The sequence below is a fragment of the Drosophila tropicalis genome, unplaced genomic scaffold, assembly GCF_018151085.1.
Source record: "Drosophila tropicalis isolate 14030-0801.00 unplaced genomic scaffold, ASM1815108v1 contig_859, whole genome shotgun sequence".
Taxonomy (NCBI): Eukaryota; Metazoa; Arthropoda; class Insecta; order Diptera; family Drosophilidae; genus Drosophila; species Drosophila tropicalis.
Window position 1 is genome coordinate 1880289 of NW_027173353.1, and position 15423 is coordinate 1895711.

The window sequence follows — 15423 nt, forward strand, 5'->3', positions numbered from 1 at the left end:
GGGAGCAAGAGCAACAGCAACAGCAGCAACATGATGTCGTGTGTCGTTGTCGTGGGTGCCGAACATATCCGTGCCAAGTGATGTTGCTTTGCAATTGGTCCTTTCTGTGGGAGTAAAGGACTCCCCGCTTGGTCTAGGCGTCAGCATCATCATTGGCGGCATTTAACCCACCGAAAGAGAGACAGAGAGCGAGAAAGCGAAAGAGAGAAAGACATACAGTTTAATTCAATCAAATTCAATTGTGGAGTAGAAAGGGAGCCCATAGCCTCATCTCATGTTCTATCGTTGGCTGCAGTGCGTCATCTTTCGTATCAATATGGCCCGACAGGAAATTTAATTACCTCCCGGCCTCAGCTCCGTCGCCTTTTAACCAGGCTCACAGTTTTCCTATGTTGTCGACAGAAAGCCTTTTTAAAATCCAATAAAGTGTCACACAATTAAGTGACACGGATATCCTGCAGAGGCAAAATATCCTGCAGTTCGTTCCATTGAGGGTGACGGAGTTATCTGTTTGTCTTTCAGCTCTTCTCTCCTTTGCGCATTTCATGGAATTTCGTTTGTTGAAACTCAATTAGTTGGCAATGTTGTTTTCATTATTGCAAATTAAACACGACTGATACCAATTGAGGAAATGAGTAAAGGAGATTAAGGCACAAATCCACAAACTAATGGAAAATGTTTGAATAATCTACAGTATTAACTAACTAACCAAACGAAAACAGGCTAATACCTAAGAGAATTCCAATTCCAGTTCGATTAGGGATACTGATCAAAACGAAGTATTTGTTAACCATAAATTGATTTCAAACAATGCCCAAAGAATTACAAAAACCCATCAGATGACTTTACGCCCCATCCTAAAAAGGCCAATAGACAGACAAATAGATGATAAACAGGTGTTTTTCAATTCACACAATTCCTGATAAATGTATTGGCCAACAAACATTTTTCAAACTGCACAAAGACTTCCACTTCATGTGTGCCCTGGCAGGATGATGTCTGTTAATTAATTTTTGGAAAGAAAAACGTTACCCACGTACAAGCCAGACCAGGCAGCAGCAGCAACAGCAGCCAAAACGACGAGGATCATCACTGTGGATGGGAACACATTTTAGGATGAGAGCTGCCTCTTATTTTTTTGTTAAATGGTAGGCAATATTTTAAACTTAATTAATCAAGCGTGGCCAGCAGCTAAAAAGTTAACTGCCACGCCCCATGATTGATGTGCCAGCGAGCCAAGAGTTGTGTGCCGAGTCTTAAAAGTCTTGGCCATGTTTTCTCAGTGTGGTCATGTTCATGCGGCAAGGTGCCAAACGGAGGGCGGACAGTTTGTTGGTTTAAAGGCAACTTGTAGGTAGCTTTATTAGTCCAACGAAAAAGGGCGGCGGCGTCTTATCAATTACAACTTTGTTAGGGTCTAATTGCTACCCTCATACAACGAATATGAAACAGACTCTCTAAATGCTGACAAGATAAGGCAACAAATTGCCTAAAGATAGCACGAGAATAATCAAAGGTAATGGGGGTTCCGGTTTTGTAATGTGACACCTTCGTGTGAAAATTTATAGCGGGAAGAGAGGGGGGAGAGTGAAAGAGAGTTTCTACAATATGGCAAATTACTTTAATTCATCAAATTGAGAAAAAACGGTATGAAAACTCACTCGCCCCCCCACACACACACACACACACACACACTTACAAATACACAGACATATGAGTAAAGAAATAAACAATCTATTAGACTACCCGTCGTTATTGACGTATTACAAGGCGTCATGCAAGCCCGGACCCCAGTTCCCAGTTCTCCATTTTCAGTTGCCCGTTCCCAGTTACTACAGGGAGACACAGAGAGACTCGTGCCTTCTCAAGGGATAATACTCGTAGTTAAAGCTCTCTTGTCGTATGTAAATGCCACATCCAGATATGAATGTGAGTATGTAGTTGGAAAACAGAAAAGAGACTCAATCCAATGGACAAATGAACCATGGCAAATTCTTTCTTTTCATTTGTTTGTTTTTCTTGTGTTGCTCTTTTTCATATTGCGTTTTTTATTCTTGGGTTTTGTTTTTGTTTTGGAGTTGATTAAGTGGCCAAAGCTGATGACAAATTGGGTCTGTTTTTATGATGGTTTTTTTTTTTGTTTTTGTTTTTAAATTGGTCTTGTAGACCACTTGAACTCGGCTCTTGATGTGCTTAACCCAATAAGTGGGTGGCATGTGTGTATAAAGAGTATGAGAGTGAAAATTGTAGGGAATTAAATATTCTAAGCGAGAAAGTTGCAGACAACCAAAAGAATTATGGAAATTAAAATATTAATATTTAAACAATTTTTACTTAAAAAAAGATGCAATGACTATACTTTCTTTTCAATATTTTAAAATAATATTTACTTATTTCCAATAAATGGCATATTAGTAGACAAAATATTAGTCTTTTGTATCCCCATTCCAAGTAGCGTATCACCTTAACCCTTATGGCCAATTTCAATTTCAATTACTTTTTTCCCCATATTGCAATTTCATCCCCTCCTAGTCCCCAAAATGCCACAAAACACAATCAAAAGGCCACCCTCATTTTGACTAATTTATTTGATTTGGTTGACATGGAGAACAGAGGACTCTGAGAGTGGGAAAGAGATGATTGTCCCATTGCTACTTTTGTTTAATCAAAAGCAATTGTTCATTTCAAGTTTGATTGCAATTGTGGTTTTTGCGGTTACTTTGGTTACATTGAGAGCTAAACAGAACCATGATAGAATTCCAAATTGGTTTGAGTTTAGTATGGTAATTTTTGATTGGGATTTTGTGGGTAAAACCTATTAAATGCTGTAAACTACTTCATTAATATTTTCATCATTAAGAACCGAGTTCCCTCTCAAGCGAACTAAACTGAAATCAGTTTTATCATAACACTTAAGCTGACCTAAAGACATGACAAAAAATGGATAAAACCGAGACAAGACATGAACAGAGAAGATGAGGAACAACAAAAATAAAAACAAAATGAAAATTATGATTAATAAAAGAGACGATGAGGGTTTTAGGGATAGCTTTGAGAAGATTCAATTATGTTAATCGAATACTCTTACAATTAAAGAATTTCTAACTTGTCTTACTCAATTTGTTGTAACTCTGATTGAAATCTCGACCTAATCAAAAATATTCATAACTTTCAAAGCAAAACTCCTATAGAAAACATCATACCCGTTCGCATTTTGATAGAGCATCTTTAGGCCTCTTCAAAAACCCTAAATGAACAAATCAAAAGAGAAGAAAAAAAAAGGTTCGAAAAAAACGTTGTCATTAATTTACGCATAAAATTTTATAATTTATGACAATATGAGGTGTAGCTGGAGCGCCAGGGCAACAAATTCAAAAATGAACTCAAACTGGAACTGGTTAAAGTTGGAGTTGGAGTTGAAGTTGGAGCTGATGCTGGACACTTGGAGCAGAATGAAATTGGTATCAAGGGAATACATGTTTGCATTTGTATTGGAAATTCTCTTGCCGGAGCGACTTTTATAATTATGTCTACGCATAAAAAACACATAAATTTGTGCATAAATGCAACAATAGCAACAATAACAAGATCTATATACATATATAATAAATGATGGCGCTTAAAATTTTCAACATCTCCCAGAGACGATAAAGATCGTTATTTGAAATATTATAAACCTGATCAAGTGCTCGGCTTATGAATGAAATTAATGCATTTTTCTGGATTTTTCATTTTTGTGAATACAACTTTTAATGCAACTTTTTTGTGGGCCCGTTGAGTTTAAATCTGTTAGCGTCATTAATTAAATTCCTACATATTTTGTCTTTTGGTGTTTTTATTATTTATTATATATGTCGGCGCCATATAGCGCCAGTAAGTGAGTTAGTTTTACTTGTTTTTTTTTTGGGTTGCATTAAAAAAGAACAAGATCTAAAAGAGGGGAAACTCGTTTAAAGAATACCCTATAATAAGATGGGATAATATAAAGCTTAAGTTTAAGTTTCTTAATCCCAATACTCACTTGTTTTGTAAACCTCACAAAACCAAAAGATTAATCAGACTTAAGTAGAGTACAAGCCAAGATTGAAATGGGTAATATGGATTATTTCTGTCATTAATACTAGAACTTAACATTCTTAAACTCTCCTAACCGAAAAAACCGACTTATTTTTTACCATTCTTTGCTGTTGTTGCTGTTGTTGTTGTTTTCTTCAGTTTGAGTAAAGTTATTTATCATTTCGACTGTATAATTTTTCATGCCGTGAAACTTTTAGCCACACGCACCAGAAATGAAGAGCCAGCCCTTTGGGGCTGGAATATATATATATATATTTTTGCTTTGCTTTTTGACATTTATTTTACTCTGGGAAAGAAAAAAACAGCCAAAATACAATAAAAAGAACAGAAAACAAAAATATGTGTAGCACAAACACCAAGAGCAAAACCAACACATGAACGTGCGATATTATTAATTTTATTCGTTCATTTGAGCGTCTGAGCGCATTCGCATGTGTGTAGGTGTGTAGGAGTGGAGGAGGACGAAGACCAAGAGGAAGTTTTGGGCCACCTTTGCGTGTCCATTGGTTATAACTCAAGTTGTGCATTGAGGAGTCGCCCGACAGACTATGCTGCACGTTGAAAATAAATATAAATGTCATAACTTGGCGAAGAAGAGCATGGAAGGGCTGGACTCTTTGTTTTATATCTTTTTGTTTTGTTTCTTTATGAATCTGAAATCAAATGAATCATCATCATTCAGATGAGAATGCGCGGTCTTAATGGGTGGCAAATTTTCGTTTACTTTTTTGTTAGCATCAGTTCATTAAAGTCTTTTAATTAAATCAAGTCTAAAATTGTATCTAAGAAATATTTGCCTAATTTTCGGACTCTACTGCTTTTGTCTCTAAAATATCTTGCATTTGCTGTTGGCTCTAAAACATCTTGAAAACCTAACTTAAATTTCTTTCTGATTGTTTTGCTACTTTGAAAGAAGGGATAATTTGAGCGCCCTGAAGTATGCTGCAGTTATTTGTACTTTCATGTCTAACCATCTGCTTCACCAAAGAAACCAAATTCAATATTTCCTATTTAAAATTTAATTTAGAAAGATTGACCCCTTACTCCCCCCACTCCACTCCTATCCCCTTTTACCACTTTTCCCTCGCGTTTTTTGCTCTCACTCTCGCAGCGGGCAGCCTGCAACTGCGGAAATGCTGAAACAGCGAAATTTCACGCCTTCTTTAACAGAATATATTAAAAATGAAGAAGAGAAACAAATAATACAGTATTACAAAAGTAGTTTCAAATCTCTCTATGAAAACATGGCAACGCCACACACCCAAAAAAAAAAAAAAAATAACTGAAAAATTTGAAGCGGGGCAAAAGTAAAAACTGTGAAGTGAAGAGTCAAATCAAAGACCAGCCATGGGGGGTCAAAGAGCAGAGAAGAGGGCGCGAGTGCAGGCTTAGACTCAATCTCACACACACAAACACACACACACTCGGGCACACATCTGTGATACTTTTTAGGCCGCTGACAAACCGACAACAGCAACAAATGCCATAATAATAGTTGCCAAAAGCAATTAGACAAACTAATAAAAGGGAAAACCCCACAAAAAAAATACAAAAGCCGCATGCAACATAATGGACGCATACAAGAGCAAGCAGGATGGGATGATGGTAATGCATATAAAGGTCTCGGCTCAATGCCAAACCCCCAATGGCGTTTTGATTCCGAAAACCAATGGTGCAAGCGAGATGGCTATATAGTGCTGTGTGTGAGTGTGTGTGTGCGTGTGTGTGGTGAACTGCAGTTCGTTCTGTTTCACCTGGTGAGAGAGAAGTCAATCCTACGAAGTTGCGCCCTTTCGGCAATGAAAAAGTGTTGCTTTGTCGAGTCTTGGGCATATCGAAAGCAGTCCCTATGACTGGCCTGGTAATTGCGTTTAGAAGTGCGTGTACTTCAGATACTTACTTTTGTTTGTCGGCCTTTTTTTGCCGTTACAAATATGTTTTCAAAGCAAAGTCATGCCCAACTACTCCATTCATTCATTCATACATCTCATATTAAGGTCTTGTTTTGCTTGAACCTTTCTAATGTCGAACAACAGAAAGAAAGAATATGAGTTTTTTCTTTTCAAGGGGTTATTTCGAGGCCTAAAATGGATATGCCTCAGTTGGCACTGAAGAGAGTGGAAATATTTCAAGTGAAAAAAAAGAGTTTAGTTAATGGGGGGTCCGCACAAATCTAAATATGAAAGAGAAACTGTAGGTATGCCATTAATAAAACAAAATCATTTTGTAACTTGGACAAGTTTCAAAACACATTTGGAACAAAAACTTATGATAACAGTCCTGCAAACAAATTTGATCTCAAACTCAAAGTGGAGTGGAATTTTTGCTTTAATTCATCTGTAATCATTTTGTTTTTAATTGAATGAAAAGCAAAAAGAAAAAGGTTCGTTCGAATGCCACCAAACAAAAGGGCAACAATAAAAGGAATAATAATAAAAATGACATGGAAATGAGTTGCAAACAAATTACATGGCCAAAATGAGCTCCAGCGGTGACAAATTACAAGGAAAACAACGGTCGCGATGAGAAATGATGACAGCAAAAGGTAAATGCCAGTGAGATGGCCCCAGCGAATGAGTGAGCAAGATAGCGGATAGCGGTGGCAAACAAAAGGGCTAAAAAGGAAAGCTGCAAAAATTCTTGCTCGACATTTTTGCAAAAAAAAATCCAGCTGAGTTCACCAAATAACTTTGATTGCATAATTGTGAATGAAAGAAAGCGAGCAGACGACCAGATGACACTTCCGTCTCTCCATTTGCACCTTGGCACGAGCTGTTGTTTTGCTGTCCATTATCCTAAACCTCTCTTTCTGTTTCTTCCTTGCGGGCACACTTTAAAGCCCAAAAAGAAGAATATTTGCCAACTGTTTTCACTTCCGTTGCTACAAATATCCAACAAATTTGGCCTATTTGCTGCTGATGCATTCATTCATCGTAGTCATATACTTGACCTATGGCATCCTATGCCCCCGCTGTCAGTTCCACACTCCTGCGGTGCTTTTTGTGTTGCCTTTTGTTGAACCATTTTGGTTATTGGGTTTTACGCTCGGCTTTGCATCTGTTTGGATTTTCAACCCAAAATGGACGATATGTTTTCGATTTGATTATTGCGCATTAGCAGGATATCTGTTAGGGATTTGTGATTTTCCCAAAAGGACTCTGTTAATAAAGACATTTTGCACCCAAATGAACTAAGTAATGTTCGAGTTTGTATGTAACAAACAACAACAAATTTACCCATGGGAATACCTTAGGAAAATATTTTGAAAAATATCAAATATTAGTAACCAGATTCCCGGTGGACCATATTATGTCGCCTTTGCATAAGATGTGGAGTAGCTCCACACCAAAGAAAAGAGATTCTCCGCCGATTCGACCGCTTTGCAGACATCAAGGATTCGTGTCACCATGCGAGGAGGAGGAGGGGAGTGCAAATATGACCCTTCTTCTGGCCTGGGAGTATGGACGTAATTGGTTGCAGCAACGAGATCAATATCTACTGAAGAAAAAGAAAATCGAAACCAAGAAGTATATAAAATCAGATATAACCTGGTGGTTAAGGCAAAGAAAGCGCACTACCTTCAATCCACGTGCTAGATTTAGTTTAGAAAAGAAATCCAATTTCAAAACAAATATGAATTTAAGCTCCTTTGCCGAATCCAGGAAAAGGCGTGCTCTGCAAGGCTCTTCATGATGATAACAATTGATTGATTTATTAATTTTATATTTATATACATATAGATAAACGGGTATTAACCCTTGTCAAAAGATTAAAATTTTAAACTATCAAATCGAGATGTTTCTGAATAGTCAAGAAGCTTTATAATATAAGGGTTCTATTAGGTTTGGGGGCTTTAGATAATTGGGAACCCAAAGAGGATCGAAAACTTCAAATGCAAAACTATACTTATTGATGAGGACGACCAGCGATGAGGCACAATGTAATAAGGACTTACTTTCCGAAAATAATAGCGAAACCCATGAAATAGAGAAACTTGCGAGTTCATAATTTTATGTCATAAACTCAATGAAAGCATAGATAAAGTAACTTTACAATTACTGTCAAATACATATACTACATATCTACACTATCAAATAATCAACTATAAAACGAAAAAAACAAACAACTCACTATCAACTTACAACCTAAATATGCATGAGGTATGGTCTAAGAATACTCCATTCAAACACACATCGTTTGGAATATTTCCAAAGAACCCCAGACGAAGTTTTCTTGGACCCACCTGCGACAAAGACGAAGCCACAATTGGATTGCTTCTCGGTTGGGAATATGGTAACCAATGGTTACGTAAGCGCGATGAATTGATTTCGAAATTATCGAGAAGCACAAAAGAAACTTATATAAAACCAGATATAAAATGGTGGCTAAAAAATCGTCAGATAGGACAACATCGTTGGCAAAGGAACATAACCATTCCAGTACCACCGCATCTCAAAAATATGAGTTTGTCAGCATTTTCTGAGGCTCGAAAAAGACGTTATCTGGTCACTCAGCGGAAAACTGAACTCAATTTCTTTCTAAGAAGTATACCAGGAACTCTGGAATTGTTTAATAGATGACTTATATGTTAATATTCAATACCTTTTCCAAAAATACTTTAGTTGTACCTTATATAGATTGTACGTCTATCTAAATAGTAGATTAATATTTGGTCAGAGACCAGCTCGTATCTTGTGTGTGTTTTGGGTGGATTGGAAAGGACCATAGTTTCTCCAGTGATATTCATTCTTGTCCTTCCAATAACTTATTCCCTATTTTAGAATCGATTCTCGTGATGGAAACAACTTAAAAGTACTTGGAATCCAATGAACTGCAAACTATACCCAACCAAACAACTTTGACCATTTGTTTTCTGTTGTTTTTTATATATACTCTATAATTATAACTTTGAGAGAAGGTATATGCAATTTCAAATAGATTTTGTCAACTTTATTTCGTTATAAATTGAAAATGCAAACAATTTTCAATCAGAGCCTAAATTAGATAAACTATTTAGAAGCAGGTTTCCATTAGTTATAGGGCAAGGTAAAGTCGACTTAGATTAGTACTGAATGCTCTGTTGTTCTTTGTTTTGTATTTCGCACTCTAGTGAGGGGATGAAAACAAAAAGAATGAGCAAGATAGAGAGAGAGAGAGAGAGAGGTCCTAGTAAGATCCTTTTATCAGAGTAAAACAAACAAAAGCGCAGCAAGCCTGCGTTTAGGCAAATACCAAATATGTCATGCGATTTCAAACAATGGAACCAATAACCAACCCAAGTCATATAGCACATGAGTTTGTTCAGTTCATTCCTCGTCATAGTTGACGTTTTCCAAAGTCATCAACATCGTCATCGTCATCATCATCATCAATGTCGTCCGTGGAGTCGTTCGGAAGCCGTATAAGTGAACAATTGGCCTGGCCCCGACTCGATGGCAAAGCCCTGTGGTTATTTTTCTTTTAATATGCATTTCCGCTTCATTAACTAAATCAAATAACGCGTTATGACTACTATATATATGAGTAGGCATATATATGTGTAGTATTATTAAACTTTTTGCGTTTGGCTTTTTTTCGGCTCTCTGTTGTGCAATTTGGCGCGCAATTTGAAATACAAAGGGGCGTGACTTTTAGGCCTCCTGCAAATTGCGCAGTTCAAGCAATATTTCTTCTTCTTCTCTATAGGGTTTTCTGTTTGTATAACAAACTTTTACCTTTGGCCCCGTTTACTTGGCTTTTCTTCCATTACAAAAATTACAAAAACTCATTAGTGTTAATTTTTGTGTGGTTTTGTTTATATGTATGTTTGCGAACCCTTTTCCCTTGGATCAGTTTCATAATTTATGGCCATTTGTTAAACGTTTGCCAGGTCCCCAGAGGGTAAAGCATGAATTTCAATTTCCATTCATGATTTCTTTAAAAGCTTGAATTTAATTAAAAGATGATAAAAGTATCTCAAGTTAGATATGAGGAACACTTTCAAAGCAATTTAATTCATTAAAATTTTGTTATTTTAAGATTTTTTTGTTTTATTGCCAATTTTATGACTTTCACCGATTTTCAAAAGAAAATTTATGAAAATTATTATTTTCATGTGCAATTATTTGTGATTATTTATTACCTTTTCTCCATATGACGCGCTGCCATCAACAATATAATTATTAATAATATTTTCCACTTATTATATGCCATTAATTTTGCCCTCTCTCTCTCTCTCTTTTGCTTTTCTTGTAGTTAACTAGAAAACTAAATAATTCTGCTTCACAGTTTGAGTTGCTTTTTCTTCTGTGCATAAATTAATATACTTAATATAATAAAAGAAAACCAAAAACAAAACAATGGAAAAACTAAAGTGTGGAGAAAGGGTTTCCGCTGTGATGTGTAAAATTTATGATTAAACATTAAAAATAGGTGCCATGAAAATAGTTTGGAAAAGCGTTCCAAATTGCCAGTTAGCGCCAAAATGAATTGTCGACAGTCCAATCGTTTATATAACCAAACCAATGCATTCGAAAATTGCATTCGACTGCCTAAATCTAGAGCCATCTGAGGACTCGAATGTAACCGCCAAATTAATTGCGTTTGCTGGTTAAAATGCAAACCAAAATGGCTGACCACAAGTGAAAAAGGGAAACGGAAATGAGATTTTGTGTTTGTGTGTAGCTGAAAAAGTGAATAAAACCCAATGCTGATTATATAGATAATTAATAATGCTAATGAATCGTGCAACTTGCATTCGAATCGAAAACTTCATAATGCAGCAGCAAAAAAAAAAAAAAAAGGTAAAATTTCAACGGCTCCTGATACATAAAAGCCAATTAATTATTTTTATGGCTAAACGAAAAAATAAAAACAACCACAACAACAACAGTTGAAGCAGCAGCAGCGACAACAACAAAATAAATAAATAAATATGTACAACAAATATTGCCAACAGAAGCTGCAGACTCTTGGGGGATTGAAGTTGGAAGTCGGAGACTGGATAATAAAAAATTATGGCCACGATTTGGCGCACTAACCAGACACTGACCAAAAGGAAATTACTCGTACACACATACACTTAAATCCATCGCTTCACGAAATGCACAAGGAACATGACGAGGGATGTGGTTCCAGGGCCCCAAAAAGATGGCGCCTTGCTGTGTGCACAAAATTGATCAGTGGATTCCCTGCCGTTTGAACTATGACGCGATATGTCATCATATTTCCTCATTGCAGTCCTGTGCGCTGTCCTCTGGCAAAAGAACAGAAATCGAAGGTAGATATTATTGCTTGTCTCTTGCAAAATTTCCCACTTTGTCAAAGACTTTTTCCATACATTCTGCGCATGTTTGTTGCAATTCTGCATAAAGGAAAAAAATTTCGCATTCTTTTGATTTGGAAGCCAAAATTTTGTGTGTGTGTGTGTGTGTGTGTGTGTAATCTACTCTCTACACATAACTTTTATTAGGCTGCTGCATGTGTTGAGTTTTTATTTTTGGACTGGCGCCCATTTGCCCTGAATGGGACTTAATTTATGCCTCTGACTGTGTGTTTATTACCATTTCGTTGAGCATTTTTTATTGGCCATCTCATATTTTTGAAATATGGCCGCTATTTTGGCTGCCGTCAGATATTTGCAACCCTTTTGCCACTAACAAATTCTCTAAATAATTAAACAAACTACAAGAAATACTTGGAACTCAAATTGCTTATAGATTGTAGTTGCAAATCTCATAATTAGTTACATTCAAGGCAAATAAATCTTTGTTTAGCTCTTTTCATTACTCTCTTCTTTGCTCTCCCCATCTCTCTCTTTCTCTTTTTCTTTCATTAAAATGGTTTAGTTCATTAAAAACAAAAACTTTATTACCCTCATAGCACAGGGTAAATCAATTTTGATTTACCTCAAGCACCAAACAATATATCAATACGCTGAACTACTATCCCCTCCTCCCACTTGCTGCCACTGCCACCAAATGGGGCATGAACATATGTATGTATGTACATACATACATACATATATGTTTCTACTGGCCCTGCCATAGTTGACCAACGAATCGTTCCATCATTCTAAAAAGTGTTGATGATGGAAAATGTCCCACTGCGAGCAAAACCCCGAAACAACAGCAAACACGATATAGAAGAGAAATACCAAAATTCGGAAAATAAATGGAGGAATGGGGAGCAGGGGGGTTTGAACATAAAAGCATATAGAATGAAAGAAAGAGCCCACAACAACAATAAACGCTAATAATGCTTAATCAATGTTACACTTTACAATAAAGAAACAAAATGGAAGTGTCTGTTTGTCTGTCTGTCTGCCCGACTGTCTGTCTGTCTGTGAAGGGCCCCCCGCAACAAGACAAAGCAATACAAAAAAACTTCAACTTCAACTTCATTTGTGCAATGATTTATGATTCTTTCATTACCGAAAAGAGAAACAAAATTTAACCGAAAACCTCTTCAACAAAAACAATTCACACCTGTGAAATTGAGTTGAGGCCAAATGTAATTGTAATTGAAATCATTTTCGAATCGTTTTTGGTATATATGTATGTAGTATCTCTATATGTTAGGGTGTTGCAAGCCACAAAATCGATTTCTAAAGTTCCGACTTATTGAACGAATCGCTGAAAAGGAACAAAACAATGCGCGGAATTTGTTTCGTACAAATTTGTTTTCATTTATAGTTAAGATTTTGGTACAATAATCATTTATCTTATTGCTTTTCATTTTGATTGTAAACATTTTTTGGGAAGTTCATAAATTTTCCACATATCAAAAGATGTGTTGCGATGGGTTGGTTCATTACGATTGAATACCTTTAAATGGCCAACACATGGAGAAAAATGCTCTAATGATTATATAACTGACAAATATATACTTTAAAGTTTAAACCATAAATAATTGAAGACTTTCGGGGATTTATTCTAATGGTTTTTGTAAAAAATAAGAAATTATGGATGAAAATCTTGTGCATAGGTTTTTCTCATATATTATTCATTCATTTAACTATATATTTTCGAACCAATTTACGTCAACATCATGATGTATGTATACATCATCGAAAATTAAGAAAAATCGAGTCGAAAATTCGTTTGTTTTTGTTTGCAAGGTTTAAATAACTTTTAAAAGTGTGTAAAGAGGACAAATGGCTTTTGAAACCCATTGAGAAATAACCAAGATACAATCTGATATAAACGTTGTTGCTTATTTTTCACAAAAACTTTCATTAATATTATATAATACAATTAACTTTAAAAAACTCAAAGGCATAAGGTTTTTGGACGATTTTTAAAATCTCACTTGAAATTAGTACTTCGTTTTAGTCATTAAGATGTTTTTAAATTGGTAAAGGACCTTTCGAATATTTCTAATATAGAATGGGAGAAAGATTTCTGGCATTCTTTACTAGTGTTTCTTGGTAATGATTTCTTTCATTGAAGGACATTTGATTCTGGAAAAGCTTTGTTATCCCATGCCTTTTGTTTCGCCTTGCACAAAACTACAAAGCACACGACGCACTTCTTGACAACAAAAAAAAATTTTCATCATCACCATGCCACATGTCAATCCACAGGCTCTCAAAAACTCACTCGGAGTCCTTTGGAGATTGCGACTGAGGCCTATTGGTATGATTTTTGTGAGTAAAAGAAGTGCGCCCAGCACGAGTTAAAATTTAATTTAGTGAAAATAATTTGCTTAGTCGTGCTGCTGAATTTCATAATTGTCAAAATGAATTCTACACTTAACCACACATCTACACTCTAATGAGCCGCCGCAGCGCCAAAAAAGAAAGAAAGATGAACGAAATAAAAAAAAAAAATTATAACCGAAAACTCAGCCAACACATTTGCATATTGGAAAATTATAGCCCTCGATCCTTGACTGTGACTTTGGGCTTCTGCTTCTGCCTCAAATTCCAGATCCAGATGCTTCTGCGGTTGCGCGCGGCCTATGGTGCATGGTGAGGGCGCAATGGGAGGGCCCAATCCAAACCATTGACGATGTCGACGACGACGACGTCGACCGACCCCCAAGCGACCTCCAGCCGTGAGGACCTCAACTTGTAACTGGCAGGCAAATAAAAAAAAAAAAAAAAAATTAAACCAAAATAACCAAGCAAACAACAAAAAATGAAGCAAGTAAGTCGACTCGTCGACTTGGGTATACCATACACCAGGCGAAACAAATATTTCAAATTTCGAAAACCAAATGTATGTCTATTAAATTGTTTTTACATGTTTCATAGTATGTGCTATCTCGCTCACTCTACGAACATACGAGCACTCTAGCGCCGCCACTAGCCAACGGCCAATTCTGGCCTTGTGGACTGCTTTGTAAAATACGTTCATACGCATATTTTGCATGTTTCTAGTCCGATTTCAATAAAATTCGGTAGTTTTGTAGAAATAGATAAGAATAATTAGTCTGCCGAATTTGAATGCGATAGTCAAAAATCTACAGGAGAAAATCGGTTTTTTCTTAAATATGGAGGCGGAAGTGGGCGTGGCAAAATATGAAAATAGATGTACCCTGCGCGCATACTAAGCCAGTGTACATACTAAATTTGGTGACTTTAGCTTTGTTAGTTTTTGAGAAAATCAGTTTTGTTTAATTTGCGGGGGCGGAAGTGGGCGTGGCAAAATTTTTAAATAGCCAATATCTGCGCGTCTATCAAGCTAATCTGCATACCAAATTTGATGTCTCTAGCTGTTATACTTTTTAAGAAAAACAGTTTTATGTGATTCCTGGGGGCGTAAGGGGGCGTGGCAAAAAGTTTGAACAATCAGTTTTTGCGCGCTAACTAAACGGGTATACAAAATAAATTTGATGTCTCTAGCTATTATACTTTTTAAGAAAAATAGTTTTATGTGATTCCTGGGGGCGTAAGGGGGCGTGGCCGAAATTCCAATTAACTCTGTACGCGTGCATAATACACGAGTATACATACCAAATTTGGTGGCTCTAGCTCTTATAGTCTCCGAGATCTGCGTGTTCATACGGACGGACGGACGGACGGACGGACGGACGGACGGACGGACGGACGGACGGACAGACGGACATGGCTAGATCGACTCGGCTGTTCATCCTGATCAAGAATATATATACTTTATAGGGTCGGAGAAGCTTCCTTCTGCCTGTTACATACATTTTGGCGACTTTAATATACCATTTCACCCTATGGGTGTATGGTATAAAAATAAAGAGTGCATGAACAAAATGCATTGGTCGGTCTCATGATGAGCTGTAAAACACGCGTTTTCATAATGTTATTAAAAGGCAGCGAAGGAGTTGCAATAGGGTGAGGAGAAGTGGCCCAACCAGCCGACCAACTACCATTTGACATGCCAAAAAACACTT